Source organism: Martes martes (assembly GCF_963455335.1).
Source record: "Martes martes genome assembly, chromosome: X".
Taxonomy (NCBI): domain Eukaryota; kingdom Metazoa; phylum Chordata; class Mammalia; order Carnivora; family Mustelidae; genus Martes; species Martes martes.
This window is the reverse complement of record NC_137897.1, coordinates 37,571,276-37,585,872: the sequence shown is the minus strand read 5'-3', so window position 1 is coordinate 37,585,872 and position 14,597 is coordinate 37,571,276.

The window sequence follows — 14,597 nt, the reverse complement described above, 5'->3', positions numbered from 1 at the left end:
CTACAGGCCATTAAAAAAGAGAGAGAGAGAGAGAGAAGACAAGACAAGACTGAAGGTTTATTATAATTTGGGATTTTCAAACAAAGATATCTATAGCTTAGTACATAGTACCTCTATAAAGCACGGTGCCTGACTTTCTGTTTCACTGGTGAGTACAGGAGTCTTGGAGATGAACAACTGTCAAGCCCAGATATTGTTCTAATACGGATCAGTTCACCAGGAACTTTGGGGTGAATGCGGAGATGAATTTATGGAACTCTAATCCTAGAGCCTGCCCCCAGACTCAAAAAGAGTGGCAGACCTTTTGGGAAAAATCTGTGTCCCTCCTGGGTCCCTCAGTGACCTCTTTACAAACAAAGTGGGAACAGCAAATCATCTGTGAGTATAAGACGTGGCATAGAGATTCTAAATGAGTTTAGATATTCTCTGGTTGATACGAACATGACTTGGGCGCCTAGGTGGCTCAGTTAGTTAAGCATCTGCCTTTGGCTTAGGTCATGATCCTGGGGTCCTGGGATTGAGCCCTTCATCAGGGCTCCCAGCTCAACAGGGAGCCTGCTTCTCCACCCACCCCCTGCCCCACCCCACTCTTAAGCTCTTTCTCTCTCTCAACTAAATAAATAAATAAAATCTTAAAAAAATAAATTATACAAGGACTTTAAAAAAATACAAGCATTACTTGTATCCATCAGTTATTAAGGTGTTAAAAGATACAATAAGATGTTAACGGCTACAAATGTTGACAGCCATTTTAATTTGGGTGACAATAACAATAGCCAGTCACCACTGGCTGGAATGGCCTTATAAATAAGGTCAAAGGAGGATCTTCACTTGAAGAAAAGAAAATTTCAAGATATTCTTTGGTTTTGTTATTATTATAGTTCTTTTTCCCAGAAAGGACAACTTAAGGAAAGATGCAGATAAAAATTAACATATCCCAGTGAAAAATTTCTAATTTTGATATAGGCTAAATTAAAGGCTATTAGGTCCCTTAATAGTGTAAAGTTATTTGGGGGGGAAAGAGACTCAGAAAACCTGGCATTCGTGACCTATTGATAAGTCAAAGCAGAAGACTACAGAATAACGTGCATATTAAAGTCTTTATTGTACATATACATATAAAACAGAATATGAGGCCATATACCAAAATGGCAACAGAGTTGATCGCCGGGAGGTAAGATTGTAAATATTTAAAATTCTTTTCTTTGGGGTACCTGGGTGGCTCAGTCTGTTAGGCATCCAACTCTTGATTTCAGCTCAGGCCATGACCTCAGGGTCCTGAGATCGAGACCCCTACCTTGGGCTCCCTGCTCAGTGGGGAGTCTGCTTGAGATTCCCACTCTCCTTCTTCCTGGCCCCTTGTGCCAATGCGACCCGTGTCCTTATGAGAAGAGAGGTCAGGGGCCCAAGCACAGCGGAAACATCATGTGAGGACCCAGAGATAAGACAGCAACAGTCTGTAGCCCCAAAAGAGAGGCCTCTGAGGAAAGCAAGCTCGGCAGGCACCTTGATTTTAGATTTCTAGCCCCCAGAGCTGTAAAGAAAACATGTCTTCTGTGTAAGCGACTCAGGCTGTGTCATTTTGTTACTGCAGCCTAAGCAGACCAACACGACATCAAAAACCTAAACCTCTGCTTCCGTTCTTACATTCATGTAGAGCGCCAGCAGTGGTCGGAGAAAGTGAATCTGGGGCGGCCAAGGCCATGAGCAACCACAGTCAGGGCGGGGGAAGTACGCAGCGCAGGGCGGGAGGCCGGGATGGCAGAGGCTCTGAGAGCTCAGAGTGGTGAAGGCGCACACAGAGAATCACAGGTCAGAAACCGGGGCGGCAGGCAAGAAACAGAAGGCAAGGTTCGTGTCCACAGGTCAGGGGGATAGTCCCAGATGGAGAATGTTCTAAGGGGTGGGCATATAACGAAAGACACCGAGCCCAAAGAAAACAGATCCGGAGGCAGGCTCATTTTCCTTTTGTAAATAACATGTATTCGTTTGCATTTGGTTATAAAAGAGTGACATGCTTATTGTAGTACGTTTAGAAAATGCAGAACAGAATTAAGTGTATACGTGCACCTACACAAACCTCACGCACAAGCCTCAGCCCGAGACAGAAGCACTGTGAACGTTTTGCTGTGCTCCCTTTCGGCCATTTTCCATGTACCTGTAACACATTTAAAAAGCATCCTCACTGCCCTGTACCCTGTAATCCCTTTCTATTGTTCATCCTCTGAACAGTTAACAATGTAGCAAGAGCGTGTCTTGTTATAGGAGCCTCAGGGAGTTGGTCTGCCCAATGCCGGTGGCTGACGGCAGATCGAAGGGGAATGTGGCTTAGCAGTTTTGCAGGGACCCTTGAACCTGAGAGTACGGGCAGGCTTTAAAAAGAAAACCAAAATAGATAGCTTCATCTCATTTTACTCGAGGTCTGCCATGAAGCTGTCGCCGTGGTCAGTGATTGCATTTGAAAAAAGAAGTCTCAAGTTCGAGAAATTCATAATTTAGATATTTTTTTAAAAAATCATATTAGTGACATTGTATTATGGTTTATTGAGTTTAGAAATGCACCAATGGCTGCCTCCAGCCTTCCAAAGCTTTTTGCTAAAGCAGCCTGTACTTGTCAAAAAATTGCTCTAAATAGCTTGCAAACCACTTGAATCTGCCCCTTTTATGTAGTAAAATTGGTCAGTTTCCCAACAGTAAAGAAGAGGGAAAATATAGATTGGCAGCAACCAACACTGCCCTGAGAACAACATCGGCTTTCTAAATCCAGGGCTTTTTAGTAGGAGACATAAGTAATTACAGCCTTATGTAGCTGTTAACTAACGTTTTCAAACCCCAGGAAAAGAGAGTATTCTTTTGTTGGCTTTGGTTTCTGCTTTGAGCTCAGGGCTGTAATTCCTCATCCTGCTGGGCCGATCAGGGACACTGGTGACTTTTTGCTAACCGGATCTAGATCTGAAGTCCCAAATGGGCACTTTAAATCACACCCAGAAGCAAATTGGAAGCCCTTATCTTCTGGTAAGGCGGGATATTTTGTGAGATGGTTAAAACCTTCTGCAGCTGGGCTTGAACTTGGCCCACACTTTTGTGGTTGTCCCTGCGAGAGCCTTCTTGATTTTTCCCTTCGGACAAAGTAAAGGAATGACCGTTTTCAGGTGTGCATGTGCATGCGTGCATGTGTTTAATTGGAGTAAAAATTCATAATATAAAATGTATCATTTCAACCATTTTTATAAGTGTCCAGTTCTACAGCATTAAGTGTATTCGTGGCTGTGCAACCATCACCGTCACCCATTTCCAGACCTTTTTCACGTTCCCCAAGTTCCTTCCCTGTTAAACACCAACTCCCCAGTCCCTGTCTCCCCCAGACTCTGGCAACTGCCATTCTGTTTTCTGTCTCCGTGAATGTGACTACTCCAGGTATCTTGTGTAGGTGGAATCTTAGAGTTACTGTCTTTTTGTGACTGGCTTCTTTCACTTAGCATAAAGCCTTTAGGGTCTGTAACATGTTGTAAAACGCATCAGAATTTCACTCCTTTTCAAGGTTGAATGATATTCCATTGTGTGCATACACTGCATTTCGTTTATCCACTCATCTGTTGACAGAACACTTGGGTTGCTTCTACCTGTTCGGTAGAATAATAATGCTGCCATGAACATGGGTGGAACAAAATCTCTCGGAGCTCTTGCTTTCAGTTCTGTTGGGGATTTCCCCAGAAATGGAATTGCTGATCATATGGTAATCCCATGTTGATATTTTTGAGGAAATGCATATTGTTTCCCAGAGTGTTGGATTATTTTACATTTCCAGCAGGGTTTGCAAGGGCTCCAATTTCTTAAGATGTGTTTCAAACACCCACAGTTGGCGTGCCTCGGTGGCTCAGTCTGTTAAGCCTCCCACTCCTGATTGCGGCTCAGGTCATGATCTCAGGGTTGTGGGATCGAGCCCTGTGTTGGGCTCTCCTCTCAGCAGGGAGTCTTCTCTCCCTCTCACCTGCCCTGCGTGCTTGCTCGCTTGCTCTTTCTTAAATGAATAAATAAATCTTAAAAAAAATAAAGTACCCACATTCACATCACCAAATCACCATTTTCATTGCCCTAGAGAGCTTGGTTAAAAGTGATTCCCAAACTCTGGTGCAGTTAAGCGTAACCCAAGGAGTGTGTTAAAATGTAGATTATTGGCTCCACCTGAGAGATTCTCATTCCGTAGGTCTTCGGTGAGGACCAAGAACCTGCATTTTTCACAGCAGTTGCCCCATCTGGTTCTGATGGAGGTAGGTCTATGGACTAAACATTGAGAAAAAGTCAGATAAAAGGTCCAAACTTGGAAATTTAGAATCCCTCCCAAAGCTGAACTTTGGGGGTTTGCCTCTATGTGAGTTTGGCCCACTCTGACATGTCAGTGAGTTTTTGCTCTGGGGTTGAGTGACCACGTGCAGCCAACGTTGGAAAAATTGATTATAAAACTCCTGAAAGGAGTGTCTCATAGAAGCTACTTTCTGACTTCTTCAGCTGTCCACATTTCAGTCATCTTCTACAGTGTCTCCTATTTATGCTTTTCTGTGTTTTTCGAATGTCTGACATTGAACATGCATTACTCTTCTGATTAGAAAAACCACCCTCAAACTGACAACAATAAAAATTCTTTGCAGGTTCAAATATTTCCTCTACCAGGTCTTCTTCAGCTCCCACTTCCCTTCTGCCTGAGATATATCAGTCCCTCCGAGTCCAGGCCTTCCTGGCATTTAGTTTCTAATTCTTCTAGACTGTGTCTCTCATTGAGTTACAGTGGTTGCATTTATTTTATTTTATTAAAAAAAAAAAACAGCAGTTGCATTTAATAGAAACTTGAACAAGACAGACTGGTGATTCTTTCCAGCAGGGCCTCATGGGTAATGGGATTCACTTTGGAGGCTGGGACACTGGAGTTCAGCATCAAACCCAGACACAATTAGATTCAGGAGACTGCTAGTTTACGGGAGATATCAACTTATTAAATTACAGTGAGAAATAGAAGATCAGCAAATAGAACTACTTATGTGAGTGGGTCAGCACGTTTTTCCTTATAGGAATGACTACCCAGGAGACCAAGTGACTACCAGTGGATGAATATTGGGTGAGCATGGGAATCAGACCACAGGAAATCAGATGGTTAAATTGCTGGTGTCATAGAGCTACTGTCCACCTCTGGAGCCACGTTTGCCAAAAGTTCCAGAACACATGGGCCAGAGAGTCAAAAAGAGAGTTCACCTCTTGACCATTGTGGAGATCCATAGGCAAGTTTGTTCTTTTGCTCTCTTCGTTTCTGTATTCCACGCGGAATATCGCCTAACACCATCTCCTGGTCTCGCTCAGGTACCTGTTAGTGTTGAGACTGGACCTGCACTGAGGGTCGGACGGAGACACGGAAAGATCTGCCTTAGGTGCTGAAGCCCACTTCAACTTCAACAGACACAAGGGGTGTTGTAAGTGTGACCAAATCAGGAATTGAGGCTGAAAGATAGAAAATGACAACAGGAAGGAAGACAATAGAAAGCCCTTAAGTAGATCAGAAGACAAAGCCAGGGGTACAGAGAGTGAATGGACTCAGAGTAATTCTCATGGATATGGTCTCCTGATGCTGGCAGAGGCTTGAGGAGAAGTCAGAGCCTATCTTGGGGACATGACACCACCCCCCCACCAGGCTTACAGACCTGGTCCTGTTTATCGCATCTGACTCTGGTGCTTTCCAAGTATCTCTGTCAAAAGCACATCTATAAACCATCTGTTAGGTGGGGTGGCTCCTATAAATGGCTGAGCTCATTTATTTTATGGTAATTTTCACTCAGAGGGTGACTTTTATCTGACCTCATTAACAAATTCTGAGGTCATGTTACTGGACCCCATGGAAGTTATTTATATGTCTGGTCACCCTACTAGGCAAGGAATATCATGAATCCTGTCTGTGTGTTCTCACCACCAAAAGCAAGTGCTTTAAAGAAAATTCAAAGTTCAGTGAAAGTTTGGTAACTACATACATAATATAATTAATTAAGTAAGTAATTATGTTCTCAGAAAATGGGCCAATTAATTTCAGGGTTTCTGTGTGTTGCTGCTCACCATGATGAACAGAATTTGTGTATTATTCAGATCATCCAATTCTCCTGAAGTACCATCACATTTGCCATTGATTTTTTGTTTTCTTTACTTTGTATTTTTAAACATTTATTTATTTTAGAGAAAGAGAGAGAGCATGCACACAAGCGGGTGGAGGGATAGAGCAGAAAGAGAGGGAGGGAGAATCTCAAACAGACTCCCTGCTGAGCACGGGGACTGATGTGGGGCTCAATCTCATGTCCCTGAGAACATGATATGAGTCAAAACCAAGAGTCAGGTGCTCTACCAACGGAGCCAGCCAGGTACCGCTGAACTGTATGCTTTAAATGTATGGATTGTATAGTGAAAGAATTATATCTCAACAAAGCTGTTAAAAAATCAATGGCAGGGGCACCTGGGTGACTTAGTCTGTGGAGCATGCAAATTTTGATCTCAAAGGGTTGTGAGTTCAAGTCCCACTTTGGGCATACCACCTACTTAAAAAAATAAATAAATAAAAATAAAGCTGACAATTCGATGGCTTTTAGTATATTCACAGATAAGTGCAACCACCACCACAAACAATTCTAAAACATTTTCATCACCTCAAAAAGAAATCCTGCACCCTTTAGCTGTCACCCTCTTTGTAATTACCCCCATCCAGCCCTAAGAAACCATTCATCCACTTTCCGTCTCTGTAGGTTTGCCTGTTGTGCATATTTCATATAAATGGAATCATGTAATATGTAGGATTTTTGTGGCCATCTTCTTTCACTTAGCATAAACTTCAGATTGGTCCATGTCATACATGTGTCAGTACCCCATTCCTTTACATGGCTGAATAATATTCCATCATATGGATATACCACTTCCATTTATCCATTCATCAGTCGGTGAACATTTGGGTCACTTTTGGCTGTTATGAATAATGCTGCTATGAACAGTTGTGTACAAGTTTTCATTTCACTGGAGCATATGATGGCATGAAATTATTGTTTCCTATGGAAATTTTATATTTAACATTTTGAGAAACTGCCAGATTATTTAGCAAAGCAGCAAATCACTTTCTAATCCAACCATCAATGATTGAAGGCTCCAATTTTTCCACATCCTTGTCAATACTTGTTATTAACTGAGTTTTTGATTAAAATCCTCCTAGTGGGTATGAAATGGTATCTCGTGGTTTTGATTTTCATCTCCCTGATGACTAATAGTGACTAGCCTCTCTTCATGTGGTTATTGGCCATTTGTAGCTCTTCCTTGGAAAAACGTTTGTTCAGATCCTTTGTCCATTTTTTAAATGGTTTGTCTTTTTATTATTGAAGTACAGAATTCTTTATATAGTCGAGATACAGGTCTCTTATTGGGTATACTATTTGAAAATATTTTTTTCCCATCCTGTGTGTTGTCTTTTCACCTTCTGATGGCATCCTTCAGAAGCACAAACGTTTTAAATTTTGATGAAGCTCAATTTATCTTTTCGTTTTTCCTAATCACACCCACAACCTGGTATCTGGGTGAATGACTCACTGTGTCATGATGGGCTGCAATTACAATTTTCTTTTCAAGTACAACATGCATTAAAGTTTAGAGTACTTGATTGAGTTCATTTAGTCCTCATCATACCAAAGACACCCATGAGGGAACACAGATCAACAATTCCTGCTTTAGCACAAAGGGTAAAAAAGAAATTCAATCTCTACTTCCTACATCACCAATCTGTTTGACCTCCTTTTTGTACCTTTTAATGTCCTTCCTTTTGAGATGAAACTTTAGTAACCGATTTATATAATGGCTTCACTTTTTCCATGGACTTGTTGAGTGGCCAACGTTGTAGACACGTCTTTTTCAGGAAGAATTGTTATTTTAATAACATTGATTTTTTCCAGCAGTGATAATGGCAAAGCACTCTTCCTGGACAATGGGTTTGGAATAGCTCACAATGGGGGAACCGAGATTGAACTTGAAGGATTTACCTAGCCAGAAGGTTTATACAACTTACTCTGTGTTGACTCCTTATCAAAGATGGTCAAAGTGGCATTCTGTTTTAGTTCTCTCTCCTCTTAACAAACTTATTGCTGAGGTCTATAGCTCACACACTGTATTTTTAAATCAGGGACTAGAAAGGAAGGGTAGATTACCATTTCTCTAGTTCTTTGGGAGCCTGGTCCCATGGCATGAGGTCATGAGCTAATTTATCACAAATGATTACTTTTCATTCCAAGTTACTGTTGGCCATATGTTTGAAAAAAATACCAGCCGAAGTATGTAGCTGTTGTAGCTATACTAGTAAGTACAACACAATGTAAACAATTCTCCAAAGACAAAGTATCCTCTGAGACAGATCCTGGCAGCAAAAAAGGGAATAAATGGTTTTCTAAAACTGCACACCAGAAACAATATGAGCATTGACGTCACTCTTTCTCCTGGGTAATAAGAAGACATGTGCAGACGAGTAGAGTAGATAAAACGTCTTCATGTCACTTACCTGGTTATTGATTCCGAGATTCCACCTTTGACCTATCAAACTCTCTAGGGAGTTTCCTCCAGAGTAAATGCTTGGGGAAGATTTATATAGCTATGTGTGTGTGTGTGTGTGTGTGTGTGTGTGTAAAATCAGTGCAAAGTTTTATTTGTTCCAAAAAATCAATTCCCTATGGGAGCCAAGTCCCTGGTGAAGTGGTTCATAAGCAACAAAATCCTCTGGAGAATTGCTGTTTCCTTCCAAAGATTCTGTTGTTGTTGTTAAGTCTACAAGAATCACCCTCTTAAAATGTGTTTTTGAAAAAAATGAATTAGTAACAAATTTCAACATTTTAAAATTCTATTAAAATGCCAACTGATCTCTTTCAGGAATGGTTGAGTTTCTTTCAGCCTCCAGAGCAGTAGTAATTTTTGTTATTTGCCATGTGATCACTCGTGCTTATGGAGAATTATAGGCACACAGTTATATTTAAAGTGAATATTATTTAAGCATTGAAGGGTATGGAATTATATTCATTGAAACATAATTAAAGTACAGAGACATGTAATAATAAGTGGGTGGAAGTATGTGCAATAATAGTTCAAGGTAATCACTGCATTACGATTGTGCCACAGATTACAGGAAAATATAATGAGGTCTTCGTTTAATTAGCGCACTTTAATTCTGAGCCAGATTAGAGGCAAAGGGCACTTCACAGAAGTGCCAGGGCCTGTTCTTACTACAGAAACAGGTGAAAATGGTGTTCTGAAAAGATTCTAATTTGAGTTTAGGAGTAGCCAGTGAAACGAGAGAATTTTTAACTCTTATCCCATTACTTGTTGTGTGGACACAGGATAGAATCCTTATGCTAAGGTGGTGCAAATAATTCCTGAATGGAGCACCCAAGTGTCTCCCAGTCAATCCCCATCTATCCCTTCCTACCTTAGCTCACATTATTTTTCCACAGAGAACCTCTACTCTGGCTGAATGTCCTTGGCTTGGCACTGGAAATACCATGAGCACGTCCTGAGAACATGTATGTCAGCACATATGTGCTGTTAAGATTTGGTGAAATAGGGGCGAATGCCTGGGTGGCTCAGTCATTAAATGTCTGCCTTCTGCTTAGGTCATGATCCCGGAGTCCTGGGATCGAGCCCCACATCAGGCTCCCTGCTCAACGGGAAGTCTGCTCCTGCCCGCTCCCCTGTGCTCTTTCTCTCTCTCTTGCTCATTCTCTCTCTCCCTCTTTAGCAAAATCTTAAAAAAAAAAGAAAAAGAAAAAGAAAAAAGACTTGGTGAAATGCGAGGCCAGGAGCAAGGGTGTTACTCAGCCAGGTTTTTCGGAGCTGCTCTGGGTCAGCCACCCTACCCCTACATCTGACCACCCCCTCTGGCTCCCAGGAGGCCTTGAATTTCACGTTTTTTTTTTTTTCCTTTGGCCCAGCTGATCTGCCCTGCAAGCAGCCCTTCAGAATGGCTGTGAGGATCCTCCTGTGTGAGAAAATGACACGCTGTTCTGGCCCTCTAAAATCAGTGCCTAAATCTGACCCTTCCACCTCCTGGTGATGGCCAGAGCCATCCTCCCTCCCAGCTGCTTGCTAGAGCACCTTTCCTACCACTCCTCCTCAATGAGCCTCGAAGCCTTAAGAGTCACTTCTACCTCTGAATTCCTCTAACTCTAATCATCTGCGGGGCTCACAGAACAATTTGTGGATGCATGCTGAAGTAATTTAACACCCACTTGGGATACCTGGGGGCTCAGTCGGTTAAGCGTCTGTCTTCGGCTCAGGTCCTGATCCCAGGGTCCCAGGATCGAACCCCGCATCAGGATCCCTGCTCTGCGGGGAGCCTCTCTCTCTGCCACTCCCCCTGCTTGTGCTTGCTTGCTCTCTCTCTCTCTCTCTCTCTCTCATTCTGTTAAATAAATTAATAAAATCTTTAAAAGAATACATCACCCACTTGTCTTCCCAATAATGTTGTAAGTTCTCTGTGAGGAGAATTCCTTCAAGGCTCCTCGTATCTTCAATGGTGACCACAGTGTCGCTTGCCTAGTGGTAGTTATATATAGTGTTAAGAGCGCAGATTCTGTCTGCGTGAGATTCACTGCAAAGGCAGTATAGACAGGTGGCAGACACCACCTTCACCAAGTGAGTAAAGCCAACATCACCAGTAATGAAACCAACTGACACTATGTGCCTCTTGATAGGATGCCCAGAGGAGGACACCACCTCCTTTGTGCACCATTCTTGCCAAAAATGGGTAACGCGCATCTAAACACAAGGAAACATCAGGTGCAGCAAATTGAGTGGCGTTCTATACAATAACCGACTTGTGCTCTTCCACCATCCCAAGATCATAAAATCCAAGGAAAGACTGAGGAATGTTCCAGGTTAAGAGATTAAAGTGATGTGACAACTGAATGCAATGTGTGATCAAGGATTTGATGTTGAACCATAAGACTTTTTTCTATAACAGACATAACTGGAAGAATTGGCAGAATCTTAAATAAGATCTGAAGATCTAATCGTATCATTTCAGTGTTAATTGATGGTACGGTGACAATTATACCATGTTTATATGAGAATGTCCTTGTTTTGAAGGAATACACACAGAAGTATTTAGGGGTAAAGAAACTTCATGTGTGCCATCGACTCTCAAATGGTTCAAAGATGATTATAGACTTCATATATATATACATATTATTTATTACACACACATATAAACATATGTATACACATATGAAGAGAAAAATAAAGCAAATTGGGGTAAAATGTTCGCAGTTGAAGATTCTGAGTGCAAGGTATATGGAATTCTCTGCACCATTCTTGCAACTTGATGTTAGAATCATGTCAGAATAAAAGTCTTTTGTTTGTTCACGTTTGTTATTTTTTGAAGTGTGGACTCTGGAATCAGGCTCCCTAGCTTGGAATTCACTTATTAGCCGGATGGCTGTAAGCAAGTTGCTAGGCCCGTGAGGGACCAGTTTCCTCATCTGTGCTATGAAGATAATAATAGTACTGACCTGAGCAGTTTGCTCAAGAATTCATCTTAATTCTATGAAAATTAAGCACTGCAAGTTCTTGGCCCAGAGTCAGCTTTGGGTCAATGATAGCTTCTGTTATGAGATGGCCCAGTACATGTTTCCAACTACTTATGATGAGGTTGATGTTGGGGAATCAGGAATTACTCAGGTCAGGAGGGAACACCGTAGGCCATGAGTATCTTGCGTACTTCTAAGGGGCCTTGCTAAGTGCTGTGACATCTGAAAGCACCAGGGTGGCTCTTGTCCCTGATTTTTAAAATCATTAGGATGTTTAAAGAGGTCTTAGTTAGCTTTGGACCCCCATCCAGGGCTCAAGCACAATAGGACAGTCACCCTACAGGTGAGTGACACACGGCCACCCATTAAAACCCCACCAGGCCCATTTCCATAACGGGCTTTAACACACGACCAGGTGAATTGTGTGTGCTTTGGGATGGAGGCAGATATCTGTCCTTCTCTCTTACCCAACAGAGAGCTGTTTGGAACAGCTCAGAATCTCATTTACTTGACTGATCCTGAGTCCTAAATCCAGAAGGATGTCCACATGGGAGAGGAATCAATACTTAGAGATTTATCTAGAACCACATCCTTTATGTGACTACAGAGGAAACTGAGGCCCAGAAACTGATGAGATGAGCTGGAGATTATTCTATGGGTTCTTGTATGGGGAGGGCTGGCACAAGTTTCCCTAAATCCCTAGGCTTTGTCCTTTCCCAGCCTACATTGTTTTATGGCACGGTGACTGATAGAGTCAAAGAGCTCAGAGAGGCAGATGTGAAGGGAACAACAAAAACTAGAGAAGTGTTCCCCTCATAGGCTTGTGCTAGTCAGCATCTAAAGGGTCTCTCTGCTGAGCCACGGTTGGCAAGGATACCATGTCACAGCAAAGCATGAAAAATAAGATGGCAACATTTGCTGACATTTGAGCAGTAGTTCTCTGTAGGCCCAGGTGGTGCATTTAATATTGCATCAATTTTAGTTGAGTTTGTAATTCATTGACCGAAATAAAGTGTTCAGTTTTCATTACACAGTTTGCTTCCCTGATTTTTACATCTTCTTTCTTATTTCTCTGTGAAGAGGCTTTTTACCACTTTTTCCAGTTCTAAGCTCCAGCGATCTTCTCCCTATCTTCTGCTTTGCTCTGACCATCTTGAACTTGAGACATCAAGTGTGAACAAGAAGTTCACAGCTGACCTTGACCTTGAGTAATTCAGGGAGTACAGGACTATTGCAGAAGGAAATTTCAGAGTTCCCTTTTGTTGTCCATTAAGAAATCTGTGTCCAAAATAACTTGAAAGTGACTTGAAAAACCATCGACCCGGAGCTGGGTATCTCTTTAGAGCTCATTCCACCTATTGAGGGACCTCTCTGTTGTCTCTGATACCTGAAAGTAGGGATGATCTTTTTTTTTTTTTTTCTTCAAATTCTCCTGGAAGGAAGCCAATACAATTAACATAGAAAAATATGCAGCTGGGCATCTGGAAGAATTGTTTTCCCTGCTTAGCAAATGGCTGCTACTTTGAGGAAGGGTCTTAAGGCTGAAGAGCTAAGTGAGAATCTGATGGCAACCCAACTCTAGAATGCTCGAAAAAAGCAATCTGTTTTGACTGAAGCATGCACCCGAAAGAGAGCAAAGCAGATTTCTGAATTCACTATGAGACTTATGTTATTTGCTTGGCAAGGTGTTAAGAAGACATTTTAAAATCTTGCATAGGCAACCAAAGCAGGGATATAGCTCATGTATGGAGCTCTTGCAAAGTATTTTTACTTTGATTATATCTCTCTCTCTCTGCAAAATATCAGGAGTCATCATTTCTGATTTTGGATTAAGCAGCACTGGTATTATTTTTAAAAAGCCAAATAAACATATCCGTAATCCAAAGTCTTGACTCTCTGCTCATAGATCTGAAGGTATTCTCTCCAGGGAAATGTAGCTAGGCACAAAAGTTAGATTCTCTCTTGGTAAGAGTGATGACTTTCTGTTGAGAAAAACTGTAAAATTTTAAGATAATTCATCTTTTTTCTTTAATTAGCAGTGTGAACATTTCTGCTGGAAATGGGAGCTCATTGCTTCCAGCAGGCGTTGACTTCCCGCAGAGGTGTACTACCTGCTACATGTCCTCAGGGCAGAGGACCCCCCAAGGAGTCAGCTGACTTGAGCTCTCTTCACTAGGCACCATGCGGTGTGCAAAGCCCTGGATGACAAATACCCAGAATTACAGAGAGTCAGCGTTTGCTCAAGGGGAAAACTGAGATGAAACAATCGCCCAGAAACCAGAGTGCTCTGCTAAGTTTCAAGAAAGCGTGTTATAAAGAATTCAAACTGGGTTAAGTGACTATGTCATAAAATTAAATTTTGAGGGTATGTGTGTGGGGGGCTCAGTCAGGTAAGCATCTGACTTTTGATTTCAGCTCAGGTCATGATCTCAGGGTCCTGGGATCAAGCCCCTCACCAGGCTTCCCACTCAGAGGGAAGTCTGCTGGAGATTCTCTCCTCTCCCTCTGCCCCTTCCCCCCACTAAAACAAACAAATAAGTCTTAAAAAACCCTAAATTTTGAAAAAACTATTAGGTGTGAAGCAAAACAGACATCTGTATATCTCAAAGGGCCCAAATGTCTTTTTTTCTTGTGCGTCTGGTTCAGTCCACTCCCTTCCATTCCTTCTACCTCCATCTGAATTTGGGATCTCATTCTGAGCCATTGCAATAGCTGGCTAAGTTGTCCAGACTCCATACTGCTTCTGGGGTTGCTTTAAGTTAAAAAAGAAAAAAGAAAGAAAAAAATTTGGTGAAGATTGGAGGTAGCCAGAATGTCCAACAGCAGAAAAATGGCTGGAGGAAAAGAACACTTTGGCTCTTCCATATAATGAAGTATTTATTGTATAGCCATTGAAGGCTGAGATTTCAGAGGAGTTCTTCATAACCTGGGGAATGGTCAGGACAGGGCACTGGGTGGCAGAAGTCATGTGCTGATGTGATTTCAATCAGGTCACCTGGATTTATGTACAAACCTAGCTGT